Here is a 15,625-nt window from a genome sequence, read left to right on the forward strand (position 1 = left end):
AACCGGAAGTCTGCGGCTGACCGGTTGATTCTCTATTAGAGGATATGAGTTCATAGAAATAAATTGATGACTGCTTTGAGCTGGGTGCACAGGGTGGAAGTCTACAATTTGCATTTTTTTGTTGATAATTTGGGTAATAAGGGGTGTGACACTGTAAACCCCAGGGAGATTATTTGCCATTTGGGCACAGGTGATATACAGTTCATGTATATGGGTCCCTGTAACGGAGCAAATGGAGAACAGGATGAGCCAATGCGCCATTCCCCCTTCCACTGGAAAATCCATGGCAGCAAGAGACTAGATGCCTGCAGGATCCTGTCTGGGATTCCTATGAAGCCTGCATCAGGTACAGGTGCTGGGCATTAAAACCTCCACAAACCCAACGATCTGGTAGACTGTGGAGGAAAGAGGAAGTTCCCCTGTGCTCTCAGGGCAAGGAGAGACCCGAAGACTATCCCTGAGCCAAATGTGGCACTACCTGCCTTGACCTTTTGTGTATTTTGTCAAGGGGAAACCCTTGCCCGGATCTGGTAGGGAAGTATAGTTAGTGGGTGTTTAGGCTGGTTGGTCTGGGCCAGCAAAGTTCAGCTAGAGATGGCTCCAATTGGGAGCTGGGACTTTTCTCTTATGACTTTGTTTTGTGCAATTGCAAAGAAATCGCACAGTTTTCAGCAAATCTGTGTTCCTGAGCCACATTGCCTTAGAGGATCGTATTAAGATCCTGAAAAGTGACACTTATGGCCCTTGGCTAACAGGGTTTGTCACAACTCTATGTTTGTTGGCCTTCCTTGGCAGGCACAACAGAAGAACTGACTTACGAGATTGTTAACCCTTTCAGGAATGAATTACACAGCAATATATTGGTCATCATTCCGATATTTAAAGGGTTTAAGAGTCTGTAAATGTTGCCACACGCCTGCCGCACTAGCGGTACCCCACAGGGCCATCACGTCTATGGTACAAGAGGGGCAGAAGCTCCAGGTACTTCTTGTTAAGCTTGAGAGTGCAATGGCACTGTATCCCCTTTGACTTCCAGAAGCGGATGTGACATCAAATGGCGGAAACCTGCCTTAGGCTTCAAGAGCTCTATTTATAGCTCCGGTATCCCATCTTCAGTTTACTGTTCAGTTGTCTTCACTGTCTTATTACAAATGTTTATAGTCACTGTTAACAGAAGTGATAAGGATATCCTTTACATTACAGCATTAATTGCAAATTAGCAGGGATTAGATAAGAGTTACAATGCAAAAAAAGCTAATGGAAGGCTGGTAATGCTTCATCAATTATATACTTTAGATGTTATCTCAACGTGGGAAGAAGGAGACATGATCAGAGATGCAAGGTCAACACAGATTGCTGGATCCAAGGCAAACAGTAACTGGAGCTCACAGATTACGTTTAAAGCTGATAGAGTTGACAAACTAGAGCTCCCTTATGAAGACGTAGATGCTATAAGAGAAAAAGTGTTGTTCTCTGTTCATTTCACTGCTTTCCTTCCATCATCTTCCACCATCCATCCTAGGCTGTCGTCTTCTTCCTGGATGAGGAATAGTTAGTCATTTCTACTAAGGATCATTCTGTAAGAGTTACTCTATAGTAATTAGAAAAAGTAATTGACGGTTTATTATTTTAGGATTAACATCAAAAATCGATCAAAAAGCATATGTATTTTTGGAGGTTTGTAGTTCCCCATTAGTATATGGAACGAAGCATATGCTAATATGTCTGAAATGATGGCAATGAGCAATGAGCTTACACGGCACCAACATGGACACATGTCCCACTCGGTATTATCAGCACAAAATAAATGGATTGATGCTGCTCCTTATTGCCTCTTGAATACAGACAGATACCAAAGTAAGGAGTGGGAGGCGTAGCATATGTGAAAAGGGGGCTCGTTAACCCATCACAAGAACCTATCCCTGCGGCCTGCTCTCTGCCTCACCACTACTTTAATGAGCCTCCTGACCACAGTCTCAATCAGAGCCATATGATGGCTGTGTAAGAAGGGGGATAAGACCCACAAGATAGCTTGGTGCGTGCCCCCCTCCCTTCAAGTTGAAGTCCTGGTGCCGGCTCTACTCATGTGGCTTGGGGACGCCTGGGAGAGGAGCCTGCAATTAGACTGAGCTCTTAGTGCTGTGGTCAGGCCGTAAGGGGGGAGACATTTGCTTCTGTTTGCATATCCTCAGCCTCCCTTATATGGCAATAAGGCACTCTTCCGCAGTGACTCCGCCAGCCTCGGCGTGTAGCTGATCACTTCATATTAGAAACTAGAATCTATGGGGTGTAGTAGTGAATGTAACATTAGTGTTTTGGTTTAGCTGCATTTAGATGTAGAGGTAAAAGGGAGGTTCGCTGGTTGAGGTTACAGAATCTACACGTTCTCAACTTCACAGAAAAGCAATGGTGGCCTATTCTTCTCTCAATTAACAAAATATATATTGTATGTTTGGGAAATCAATATCTAGCAATACACTTCAGGTTTATGGGTAGATAATTTAAAATAGTTCTTATTCTAGAGAATTTAGACTGGATATAGGCTACAGTTTATTTTCATAGAGCATTGTATCTAACACCAAGTAGCCACATATTCCCTGTTTTCTCTCCTCAGCAGGCTTTAACTGACCATCTGGCACACTGGGCACATGGACGCATCCTTACTCTTTACTGCCACTCCAGCAGGAGATCAGGTCCTGCAGTATACGGCTGCTGTCTGGATAAATCCAGGAGCACGCTACTAAGGCAGCCGCTGGCCTTAAAGTGCCAGTGCTGCTTAATCATCCCCAGTCTGACCCTGCTCCCCAGACAGATAACAATTATGAATGTACAGCTATATGCCTGCAACAGAGAGGCAAGTTATGGTTTACTACAGTTGGCAGAATTCTACGGAGAAAAAATAAGCTAAAGATCCTCTGTTTATAACATTCTAAAATGTACAGTTTTGATAAATATACAAGAGCTGCACTATTTATATGAACTATTTATATTTGGGACACTTTAAGGCGGCAAGATCCACCACTAACACTCATACCTGTTTCTATGTCTAAATCTATAATCTTAATTTGCATCAAACTTTTTTCTGCTTTCCCCCTTTTATTTTATCTCCTCCACCCCCCTGTCTCGCTAGCCATTAAGCCATTCACCCCTCACTTTTCTCTTAACCCTCTCACCTCTACCTATCCTTCAGCTCCTTGTGCTTGTCTAACTAAAGAACATTTTCCTGTGACCTTGAAACCATTTACCCTCTCGTCTCCCAGTCATTTACTCATTTTTCGAGTTTTTGGTATTCTCTTCCAACCTTTTTCTTTTAGCGCCAGTCTTTAACCTCAGCCATCGGTGTCTAACAGAAAAGAGCAACAATGATCTCCACAAGACTGACCTCTTATGGGGGCTTCATTATAGTGTGGTATGAATTCACCAGTGGTCCTCATCCAGCCATATTAGTATTCATAGACAGAGAGCTAGTATAATACAATAAATATGATTTCACTGTGCAGCTTATGGCTCTCAGGGAGCTTAGTGCTAGTAGTACTAGCAGAAGGTCTATGCAATCCCTGACACTTTATGTGATACATACTACAAATCATATCATGCTGCTCAGTTATTATCTGGTGTGCCTAACATTTTCTTTGCCCCATTGTGCCTAAAAGTCATTGCATTACCCTAACTTTCCCTGATCACATATAGAACGTTATCGGGGTCAACATGGTTAAGGATGTGCATCTTGCCAAGCATGTTTCTTGTAGGTGTGTATAGTCCCTTTAACTGTCTGCTTCCATCTCTCTCCCTTCTTCCACCACATTCCGACCACACACCAGAAGACACCATAAAAAATGACTTTAAATACAGCCACCTCACTCGGTGTCGTTATTTATAGTACATGAGTCTGGAAATGGGATAATTACACGAGACGCTTCACTCTGGTCAGTGGGAACATCAGGCTTCCTCCCAGCCACCCGCTGGCCAGATTCAGGCCTTTAATTAGCCTGACGGCGGCTGCCCCGAGGCAGAATGGATTATCAGTGGCCGGGAAAGGCAGTCCCTATATGTACAAACTACAAGGATAATGACCGAGAGTGGAGGCTTTAAAAGATATAATCATATTTAAAAAATATGCAGATATTATACTTGTCTTTCTGAACCAAATTTAAAAAAAAATAAAAAATCGAGGTTCATGCCTTAAGGGGTTCATCCAACTTAAAACACACAACCTGAAAAATATATGAACAGATTTTACAAAATTCTAAAACATATATAAATTGACCTCAAAGGTCTAGGGTAATTATCCCCTGTATTAGAAATAACTGGCTTTAGCAACACTCACCTCCCTATTCCTATCACTTATACCGCCACAGGTGTTTAAATATCTATGCCAATGACTACAGACTCTCCATAATCGGTTTTTCTAATGTGAAAGTCAAGTGTTGAAAACAACTCTACATAACTGATTAAGGTGCAAAATAACTGTATATGCTCTATATATCTGCATTGTGTTATAGTAAACATCAGTTCACATTGCAGTGATATGCACAATATATACCTTTTTGACAAATTGCTCATTGTGTGCATTTTTATTCTTTATGGAGTGTGCGCATAGTTCAATGTTCTTTGGGGCATGATTACAGCAAGTAATTATGGCAAATATTAAGAATTGACAAACCGTTAAAAACGTCAAATATATGTTTCAGTGGCGCTTACTGCTACCTTTTACCGACTTTCCAATCCCAATACATCTGAAAAGTGGCACCGCATGCCCCAGGAAGCCTCAGTGGACACCTTCATGTTCCTGCGGATGCGACAATCTTTGGGTCACAAGTGTCTCGGCGTACATATGATGTCATATCACGACATTCCAGGAAGTGTCTGGTGCAGTGTGACATCAATGGGCAGGAACGTGTCAGTACTGCCATGGAAAGAACGGTCTATCTATAATACTGGATCACAAGACATAGTTATCCACGTAGCTGTCTAATTTACTTGAAAGTTAGTGCAGCTTTAGCTGAACTAATTATCAACTTGAGACCAGAAACTATTTTCATGGTCCACCTTTGCTTTAGGGGACTATAAATGAATTGTGGATACAGAAATGGTAAACGTAAAAAAAGGTAAATGTAAGTGGGCCATTTGGGGAGATCAGAAATCTCCCCTGAGCAGTAGGATAATCTGCATCCAGTTTTGTGGCAGAAAGGCTGTTGTCCTAGGCTTGGCCAGAATACCGTGTGTAACGTGGACAATTCTTTTAAAAGATGGTTAAAAGATGCTACAAGGAACCAGCTGCATGTGTTTTGTTTGATTAGTACTTTTTCAAGCAACGAAACATTTGTTGGCATCACATGATGCAGGAAGTTGAAATGTAATGAATATGATGATTGTCTGACACCAAGGGAGATGTGGTTTAATTACAGCCAGGTCCGTGTGTTTTCTGTTCACGCAAGGACCGCAAACACGCAGCTCCTACGGAATCACTTAACCAGCTTTTATTGGCACAGGCATAAGTTTTAATGAGATCTTGCTTTTAAGTGCCTATTGCTGTCTAATATTTGAAGCCACCAGCTTTGCTGTCACATTCCATGTTTGCATGACTTTGAAATTATTCTGTAGCACTGTCTAAAAAAAAAAAAGCATGCTAATTATTTAAGTTGTGATTTACCCTGCGATGCTCATGAGGGTATGTCATGTCTGTGTTTATACGAAAAGATTTTTTTTTCCAGGAATGCCTGTCCATTGAGGTCTTTGTTGGCAAAAGCTCTCAAGATTACGGCATTAAGCCTTTTTCTGATGATCCTTAGATCGGTCAGCTAACCCCATCCTGCTCTGCGGGTCTCTGCTCTCATGCGGCCAATACTGGTTAGAGTGACTTTGTTAAGTTGTGTAGTTGTCCAAGGGATCAAGATACATGCACAGCACACAATACACCCGCAGCGCGTTACTGTGTCCTAAATCTAATGAACTGTGGAACAGGCAAGGCAGGATAACAGAATTCAATCATATTGGTGTTTATAAACCGTGAACCACCGGTCAAAAATCATACTTTCAAATCTATTGGAAATCTTTAGAAATTGCATGAAATTTACACACATACACAAGGGGCAATGAAGAAGAAAAAACAGGCCAGGAAAACAAAAATGCCAATATGCTAATTTTTTATTTATAGTGATTAACAGATGGTGGAAATGATTCTACGCCATGTCAGTAAACACCTAGAAACGTTCATTTTCCTCTTAATTAATATAAGCGAATAATCCGCACATGGCTTTACTTGTAGTAGTTTGCCTGATTTCCTGGCTTTATCACAAAGATGCTGGGAGATGCAGTATATGGACTAAAGTTAAGTATTAAATTCAGGTGCCTCAATCAGGCCCATTGCTGAAGGTGTATAGAATAAAGCACCTAGCCATGCAGTCTGCTTTTGCAAACATTTGTGAAAAAATGGGTCGTCCTGAAGAGCTCAGTGTGGGAGTGGGATAGGATGCCACCTCTGCAATAAGGTAGCTTGCGAAATGTGCTGAGCCGCATGGTGGGTAAAAGTCGCCAACGATCTGTTGATTCCATAGCTGCAGAGTTCCAAACTTTGACTGGTATTAATATCGGCACAAAAACTGTGCGTCGGGAGCTTCATGGAATGGGTTTCCGTGGCTGAGCAGCTGCAGGCAAGCCTCGTGTGAAGTACAATGCCAAGCGTCAGATTGAGTGGTGTAAAGCACGCCAACACCGGACTCTGGAAACGTGTTCTGTGGAGTGACAAATCACGCTCTCTGTTTGGCAGTCTGATGGACGAGTCTGGGTTTGGCGGATGCCAGGAGAACATTACCTGCGTGACTGTATTGTGTAAAATGTAAAGTTTGGTTGAAGAGGGATATTTTAATAAGGCTGCTTTTCAGAAATTTGGACAATGATATGCCTTCAACTTTGTGGGAATTGTTTGGGGAAGGCCCTTTTCTATTCCAGCATGACCGTGCCCCAGTGCACAAAGCAAGTCCATAACATGAGACATGGTTGGATGAGCTTGGTGTGGAAAAACTTGACTGGGCCGCACAAAGCCCTGACCTCAACCCCATCGAACACAAGTGGAAGATGTTATAGCTGTAAAACGAGGGACCAACTACATATTAATGTATTTAGAATGCAATGTCATAAAAGTCTCTGTTGGTGTAATGGTCAGGTGTCCCAATACTTTAGTCCATATAGTGTGGTTTTCTCCACCACACAAACATCTATTAAAAAACAAAAAAACAAAAAATATTTCTACAGAAGCTGTATATAGCCTTACTTACTTTACTAAGTTTTTGTTTTCCCCATACATTATAGCAGTCACTTTGTTGTTGCCCCTCCACACTTATCGAGCAAGAAATGCTATATCGTTTTTGAATCTTACCCATACATGTAATGAAACATCAGCAACTAGGAACAAAAGATTGAAATTGTGATAAACCAACAAATTAATATTTTTTACATGATGATTTTATGCAGTATAACAAAGAAGATTATATAGAAATGTAGCAAAGTACAATAGACAAAGAAAATAATCAGTAGATTATTGGATCATGTGCTTAAAAAAAAAATCATTTAAGCAAACAGAAGGGTCATTTAACACCTATTAACAACTATAACCAACTATAAACCAACATTTAAAAATGATCTGATTAGCGTACTGCAGTTTAAAGACCATTAAAGAATACTAATGTCTGCTGAAGGAATATCCGACCGGTCAAAATGAGATGCATTGGGGGCCTATTCACTAAATGGAGAAATCGTAGAAGAGTTTGCAGGAGAGTTGTGATCTCAAATCCCTCACTTCACTATCGATTATAAAGTGCCAATACTGGAAAGTAACTGTAATACACATGGCTGCACTCAATGGTTAAAGAGAATTTGGAGAAATCTCACTGATTTAATATACATTATACAGGACCAGCCAAGTCATTTCTGCAGCAGAACCATATTGTGGTTGGCCCTTGATAATGAATAGTGATGTCAGGGAGCAGAAGCACAACTTTTCCTTTAGTGAATAGACCCAAACTGAAAATATTTCTAAATTAAAATTAAGATTTGACTGCTTTGGTTGTGCCCAGGCTTAACATACCAAGAATTACCCTCATCGAAAACAAGAAACTGGACACAGAAATTGTGGCACTGGCCACAGTTTAATTAACACAGTAGGAGTAAACCCAACGGTTCCAAAGCCTGTCGGTTGCTAAAATTAGGGTTGTCCAGTCAGGTACCCCCCAATAATACAAAGATTCTGCCCATTAGCCTCCCCAAACACATTCAGTCTACATAGTTCAAGTAACTAATTGACCCGTGCCAACCAATGGAGAGACAAACTTCCTCACACGTGGCTATAAGAAAAAAGAACAGGTTAAGGAGGGAGAAAAGGTACAGATCTGCTGCCAAGTAAGTCGAGGCAGGAAAAAGAGGGTGTGCAGGGCCAAGGGTGATAACCTCAGGTGAAACACCACTTCTAGAATAGAAGAAGCATACAGACTCAAATGGTTGGAAAAGGCCAGCTTGGTTGATCACAATATGCATTAGCAGAACTCCTGTCGTGTTTTGATGAAACGATCCATGCTGATGAGGCCTAAAATAGTTTTTTCTACCTCTGATCCTCTAACGTTATTGAAAATGAAACATCAAGAATATGCTTTGGGAGGATGCAGCAAGAAACCGAAGCACGTACTTCTGCAATGGCCAAAATATAGGTGTGAAAATCAAGGGGGCTAAACTTATAAACTGGGGGCATTTATCTTATACCAACCGAGGAAATACGTGACAATGGAAGGGGCAATATTTGCACAAGTAAGCTGTACACTAATTTGAAAGCCTCGGCAAGGGATGTCCGTGCCAACAAATTAAAAAACAAAATCCAAATGAAAGTAAATATGGCACGGCAGAGTCTGTTAACACCAGATTAAGGGCAAAATTGATGAAAAGTTAGATATTTTTTAATATTAAATTTAAAAGAAATTCCAGTGTTTAATGGTGGTTGTTATTTAATTGGAATGCATTACAGTTCTCTAAAACATAGAGAACAATAAGGGTAACTATAATGAACCAAAACATATACTTCAATGCTACGTTGAAGAAATAACTGATAAGAAAAACAAAAATGGGCACATGCCCTTTAGTGGATAGAAGGTGGTACAGCAACTGAGTTGGAGATGAGATGACCGACTTCTAAAGCAATAAGGCTCTGCGTTCATTAATCTTCATGTAAACCTAACAAACAGCCTTAACGTAACGGCCGACAAGTATTGGACACTTCACTTACCCAGGGGTGACTACGTTCCGTAGACTGCCCAAGACAATTCCTTGTTAGCTTGGGCTTAAAATCTTTTGGATGTAAGACTCCTTGTTTAGAAATCGGCTAGGTGTGTGTGTGTGTGTGTGTGTGTGTGTACACACACACACACACACATCCCCTATAAGTCAGTTACACACTTTGATGATATTGACACCAGCTGTTTGGGCCATTTTAACTCAATACAGCTATTTTGCACCTATTTTGTATAAAAGATTCTCGAATCTCTGTTATCTGAAATCTTGCGTACTAATTTTGCTCAGTAACCCTGCAAACAGCAATATCAGCAAGACTGTGTTCTCTTTCTGTGAGTACTTATTCATAGAAAGCGTGCAAATTAGTTTTGACGTGATCTACTTACTACTTAAGCTGTGCTGACTCCTAGTAATAAACTCTTTTCCCAAATATTGCAGTGGATCCGCACTAAATGGCAAGCTCCCTGGTCTATAATTTAGCAACTGAGATTGTGTTGCCTTTTTGGAATAAAGACCCACATATTCTTTCCTCCTATGCGGTGGCACTCCTCCAGATTACAGAGAATTAGGGTTTGTGGCCTGGCATTTTCTGAACAAAGCTTTATAAGTTTATGCCATCCAGGTCAGCTCCTTTGCACCCCTTAAATGGAAAACACTGCGATTTTTGTATGTAGCACCACTGCGCCATTAAACAATTATTACCATAGAGTTGTGTGAAATAATTTGATTAACCAAGTATTTTCAAGACCCTTTAAAATGTTCAATTTGGACAAATTCATAAGAAAATAAACTTTGGAAATGTCAGACTTTATGTGCATAAGGCGTTTCAATGCATCCCATAAATCAATAATTAAATGCTTAAAAGCATTTGTGTTTTTGGGAATATTCCTACCAGCTGGGGTGCAACGGTTTATTTCAACCTACAATGACAACCTACAGGTTCAGAGGCTGCGGCCAATGCTCCGCTTTACCAGGAACCGATTGCCCTACTGGCTGATCGATTTAATCAATGGGTCGCAGCCCAATCTCCTGGTGTGTGCTTGAGATGGCATAGACATGTGTGGCACCTATCTCCTAATCTATAGAAACTTCTAAGGTGGATTGTAAACTCGTTTGAGCAGGGCCCTCCTCACCTGTAGTTTCCGTAAATCAAATTGTTATGTTATATACTGCTTGTTATGTCCTGTCTACCCATTGTACAGCTCTACGGAACTTGATGGCACTATATAAAACAAATAATAATAAGGTGGAACATTTGGATGTGTAGTCATATTGTTGCAACTTGCACATTGAGGTCATATATTGTACAAGGAAGTGATAATCGAGGTGATAAGTGCTTGCAATTTGCACCCTGATGAGTCTGGCAATGTGAACACCCATCATTTATACATCACTGCTAGGACGGCAGATAAAGGTTACGCTGCACTCACAGTGCCAACCTGCAAGTGAGCAGGGATCTGTGCTTCTTCAATACATATATCTATGATCCCCTCTACAGCAATGTTTTCATCATATTCCAGGGCTCTCCAGAGCACATCCAGCAGAGCAAAGTTATTACTACATGGCAGAACCAGGCATCACATGCAGCAGCCTTGGGTCCTTGAATCAGAGTAGCGCTGGGGTCTTAATTGGCTACAGGTCTTGGGGCACATTAATAGGGGCAGATCATGTTATTGGGACCCAAATCCCTATGCCCCCCCCTCCTTTTTAAGAGCTCAGAACATCTGCTGGGCATGCATATATACAACACCCAATGTGAGGTGGCCCTTAAACGTATAATGAAACCGTAAGGCAAAGCAGAAGTTTGTTGCTAATTATAAAAACATAACACTATCTAAAATGAAAAAAAAATGGGGGCGCTACAGAGTTCCTGGGGATCCACTTGGTCTAGGACCAGCCCAAAATGGAGCCGACCACCGTGGAGTACTGTGCTGCATTTGCCCTTGTCTTGTATTTGCTGGGAGGGAAGCTGTAGCCTATGGATGTGTACTCCATCCTCAATGGCCACACTCCCCAAGAGAAATATACAACTTAATTCTTCCCTCCTCAGCCAAAATTGGTGCCCTTAGCGGAGTTCATTTAAAGTCTCGAGTCAGCTTAGACCTGGTGTGTTTCCTCCATGTAGGTTTGCTTAGCCAAATCAACACTAAGGTCGATAAAATGTAACACATGAAAAACAGCAGGGAAGTTAGTGTGTGATTTTAGGGTACAGTTAGAGCAGTGGCGTCCAACATGCAGCCCGCGAGACCTCGAGGTGCGGCCCGCGTAAGATCGGCAGCCAGGGCAACCGATCTTACGCGGGCCGCACTTCGAGCCCTGCTACTTACCAGTGGGAGGGTCTTTTGTACTGCAGAGGAAGCGGAACCCAGCAGAGTTCACGTGACATCACATGACTCTGCTCCAGTCCTGCTTCCTGTTTAGTACCAGAGAACGCAGAGGGAGGCTGCGCCCCCTGCCGAAGTCTGTGAGCGGCATCGAGGAGCTGCAGTGCAGGTAAGGGGGGTGTTTGAATGAGTATGCGTGATTAAGGGAATGAATCTGTGAATGAATGAGTATATGAATGAATGAATGAGTGTGTGTGATAGCAAGGATGTGTAAGTGCTGGAACCTAGGCATGATGGGACTGTGATTGCTGTTAGCAATCACACCCCTATCGTGCCAAGTCAGCCAGAACATGCTGAAACCTAGCTAGCTACCCCCCTTGTGTATTGATGCTGCCAGCAGTATGGGGTCTCCACATCACTTACAGCCACCCTGTACCAGCATGTACTGGCTGACTTGGCAACATAGGAGTGTGATTGCTAACAGCAATCACAGCAAGCACAGTCCCATCATGCCTAGGTACCAGTATTTACATTTACACACTCCTATCATGCCAAATCATATTGCTAATTTTATTAAAAATGTGAGTTTTTATTATTATTTTTAAAGGTGGGGGGTCATTTTCGGTTTTGGCTAAGTAAACCGTGAATGGTTTGGTCCAGAATTTTCATTTTGGTGCATCCCTAGAATAAATAGAACTATTTCATCTTTAATTATCCTGAATTTGTAGTCACAACACTTTCTAGGCCCAGAAATCAGTGAGAGGAAAAGTAAAGGTTTTGTGTCATTTACTTTATTTTAATTTGCATATTTTATTAAAGGCCATATTTTCTCACAGTGAAAAATGAGTGCGGCCCTCGCACGTATACAATTCTGATGAAGTGGCCCACTGCACAAAAAACTTGGACACCCCTGAGTTAGACGTATCACTGGGAGAGGGCTTTGCCAACAACTTTTTTTGGGAATTTGTTGATAGCGAATTATGTATCTGAATAATGTACAAAAAAGAATAATGTATTTGATTTACACATTTCCTTCTACAGACGTACACCTTATTGTGACCCTCACTATAGTAGTACTCTTTGATACACTCGTAACCAGCAAACATTCTGAGCTCATAGAAAAGAGGGGCAACAGAGGCATAAAGAAGGACATAAGGATGTTGGGTCCAAAAGCAGGACTGTCTCTCTAAAGTGTGATATATATCGGGGAGAAAACATAATAAAAAGCTACCATTTAAAAACGTTTTGCTACTACCATACAGGAAATCTACATCATGGTATTGGATGATTTTTATTGGAACATCACATTTTAAAAATGATTGTTATCTATGAGCTCTCTGCTATTCTCTTGGGAACGCAAATCCACATTACGCTACTACAGCTAAAGTCAGGATACACACCCTGGTGTGATCAATTCTCATAAGAACTTTCCCCATCCAGGGTTCACCCTCCGTTGAAGCGCAGCATCGTCTAATCCTTGACATAGCGCTCCCTCTGCTGGCCGTTTTCAGGCACAGTCGGGAAAGAAGCCTTAGGGGGCTAGCGGAAGCAGGCGGTGGCTATGCTCGGTAACAGCGGCGGATCAAAAGACACGCTGTGAATGTAAGCATTTGACATCTCTAGTAGAGACTATTGCCCCGCTTTGCATCATGTGACCCATAGATTAGAGTTATGGGTCGACCGAGGATGAGAGGTTGAGCCAGGGGAAGCCAAGCCACGTGGAGATGTTGCCGAGGGGCTGGGTAGATGGAGAAATCCTTCCCCAATTGGGTGTAACATAGGCATGGTCTCAGGAGGGTGTGCTTTCATTACCAGCCTCCAGGGTTACCCACCCAGGGCAAGGGCAGGGCGTGGACTGGGAGGTTTTGTGAGTTCCACGTGAATGTTTGCTGGGTCCATTCACCAGTAAGACCGACACTAAACATAGTACTGGTACTGGGAGCTGATGAGTAACGCAGGAGAGGAGAGAGTCCATGGCCGTAGCGCCGTACCTGAGTGAAACCGCCACGACCAGTCAACGTTTGGCTGCGGGGGGGGGGGGGGGTTACTTGTGAAGTGAAACCAAAACAACTAACAAAGCCCTCTCTGATAAGGGCTTTCCTCTATGTTGCAAGAGCTATAAAAAGTTTTTGCCTCTCGTTTTAGGGCTGCATCTGTGTTATCTGGGTGGAAATGGGATGCCCCCTAAATAGAATGACCCCAGAGCTAGGTTAACTCCCTACGTGCCAGATCGTGTAGGTATACCCACAAAATATAAAGAGATCTATTTAGTAAAGGCAGCGTCTGCCTGATATCACTGTGCAGCTTTACTGAATACCCAGGAACTTCACTGAGCCGGAGATTCTTAAAATATTAACCCTTTAATAGCCCACTGTGAAAATTCTATGTAGTGACTCTCCAAACGAGTTACCCAAGTGGCTTTAAGAGCTGTCCTCATGGGAGCATTGACATGTAATTATTTAACCGCTTGATAACAATTGACAATTAAATTGTTTATATAAAAAAAAAAAGTGGTAGCATGTAAAAATAATTTTCCACCCATGCCACCATCAGGGGGACCTTCCAGTTCCTAAAAACGTAAAAAAAAAAGGCCAAAAAATATCCTAAAATTAGCACTATATCTTCAAACAATTCTTGCATTGAAAGAGTTAATACACTGGCATGTTAAATGCCCATGGGGTGTCTACTTTTAAAAAATGTAGAATTTAATGGGGTAAATTGAATGTCCCAACAACGTCCCAATTAACGGGGGGGGGGGGGGCATTTCCAATTTGAAAAATGCACGTCCCAAATGTGGCCTTTTAGTCCCTAAACAACCTGAAAAACCCATGCATGGTGGGTATCACTGTACTCGGGAGATGTTGCGGAACACATATAGGAGTGTCGTGTGACAGCGACATATACCAGGAGCAGTAAATTCATACCTAAAAGTACAACATGTGTGGGAAAAATACTACTGCAAACTTCGATAAAGACTGGTGGTAAAATGTGTGCATTGAAAGAGTTAAAATGACAGCATTTGAAATACCCTGGGCTGTCTTGTTCTTAAAAATATATGATTTTATTGGGCACACTGAATTGGCCGGGCTCAAAGATGTACCAAATAGTGCATGGGCAGTGGATCACCAAATGTCAAAGTTCAACACTGAAAAATGCACATGCCCCAAATGTGGGCCTTTTGCCCCCAAACAGCCAGGCAAATGCATGCATAGGTGAGATCACTGTACTCGAGATGTTACTGAACACATATTGGAGTGAAAACACAGGGGCAGGATGACCACATGTCAGATTTCCAATTTGAAAAATGCATGCGTCCCAAATGTGGCCTTTTAGCCCAGGGCTTGACACATTTGTTGTGAATCTAGGCGCCAGCTAAAAAAGTTAGGAGCCAGGATTTTTTCTTAAACTAACAGTTGGTTAGGAGTGATCTGATCATTATCAGCCCACTTACTAAACTCACAGCGTTTGACCTGGAAGCACCCTGGACTTTCAGGTCAGTGCTGGTTTTTGTTGTTTTTTTTTAACTCTTTCAATGCTGATGTTCCATTGGAGCACAGCATTGACTGATATTTAGTCCCCACAAGCTTGTGGGGACAAATGTTAACCCCTGCAATGCACAAATGTGTTATACACAATTGTGGCATTGAAGGGGTTAACGCTGCACTGTCGCTCTCAGGGAGCGATCAGGCAGCAGTGGAGGGTATGGGCTGGTCTCCCCACTGATGTGGAGACCAAAGAACCCTCTCCCCTGTCCCTGAAGCTGCCTCTGGCAGCTGGGACGCAACTGATGGTCTATAGACCAGCCATTGCACGGGGAGTCTCTGATGACTGCTGTAGGCTTCCATGCCTACAGGAATCAAAGGGCTTGTGGGGGGCTCGTTTTTGCTGTTGCTGGTCTGCCTGGGCTTCCAGGCAGACCACCAGCAGCAGAGCCCCTTACAAAACTGGAATTAACAGCATTGAAGGGGTTAACGCTGCACTGTCGCTCTCATGGAGCGATCAGGCAGCAGGGGGGGTGTTGGGTC

This window comes from Sceloporus occidentalis, unplaced genomic scaffold (genome assembly GCF_023333645.1).
Source record: "Sceloporus occidentalis isolate IW3139 unplaced genomic scaffold, rSceOcc1.0.p SCAF_68, whole genome shotgun sequence".
NCBI classification, from domain to species: Eukaryota; Metazoa; Chordata; class Lepidosauria; order Squamata; family Phrynosomatidae; genus Sceloporus; species Sceloporus occidentalis.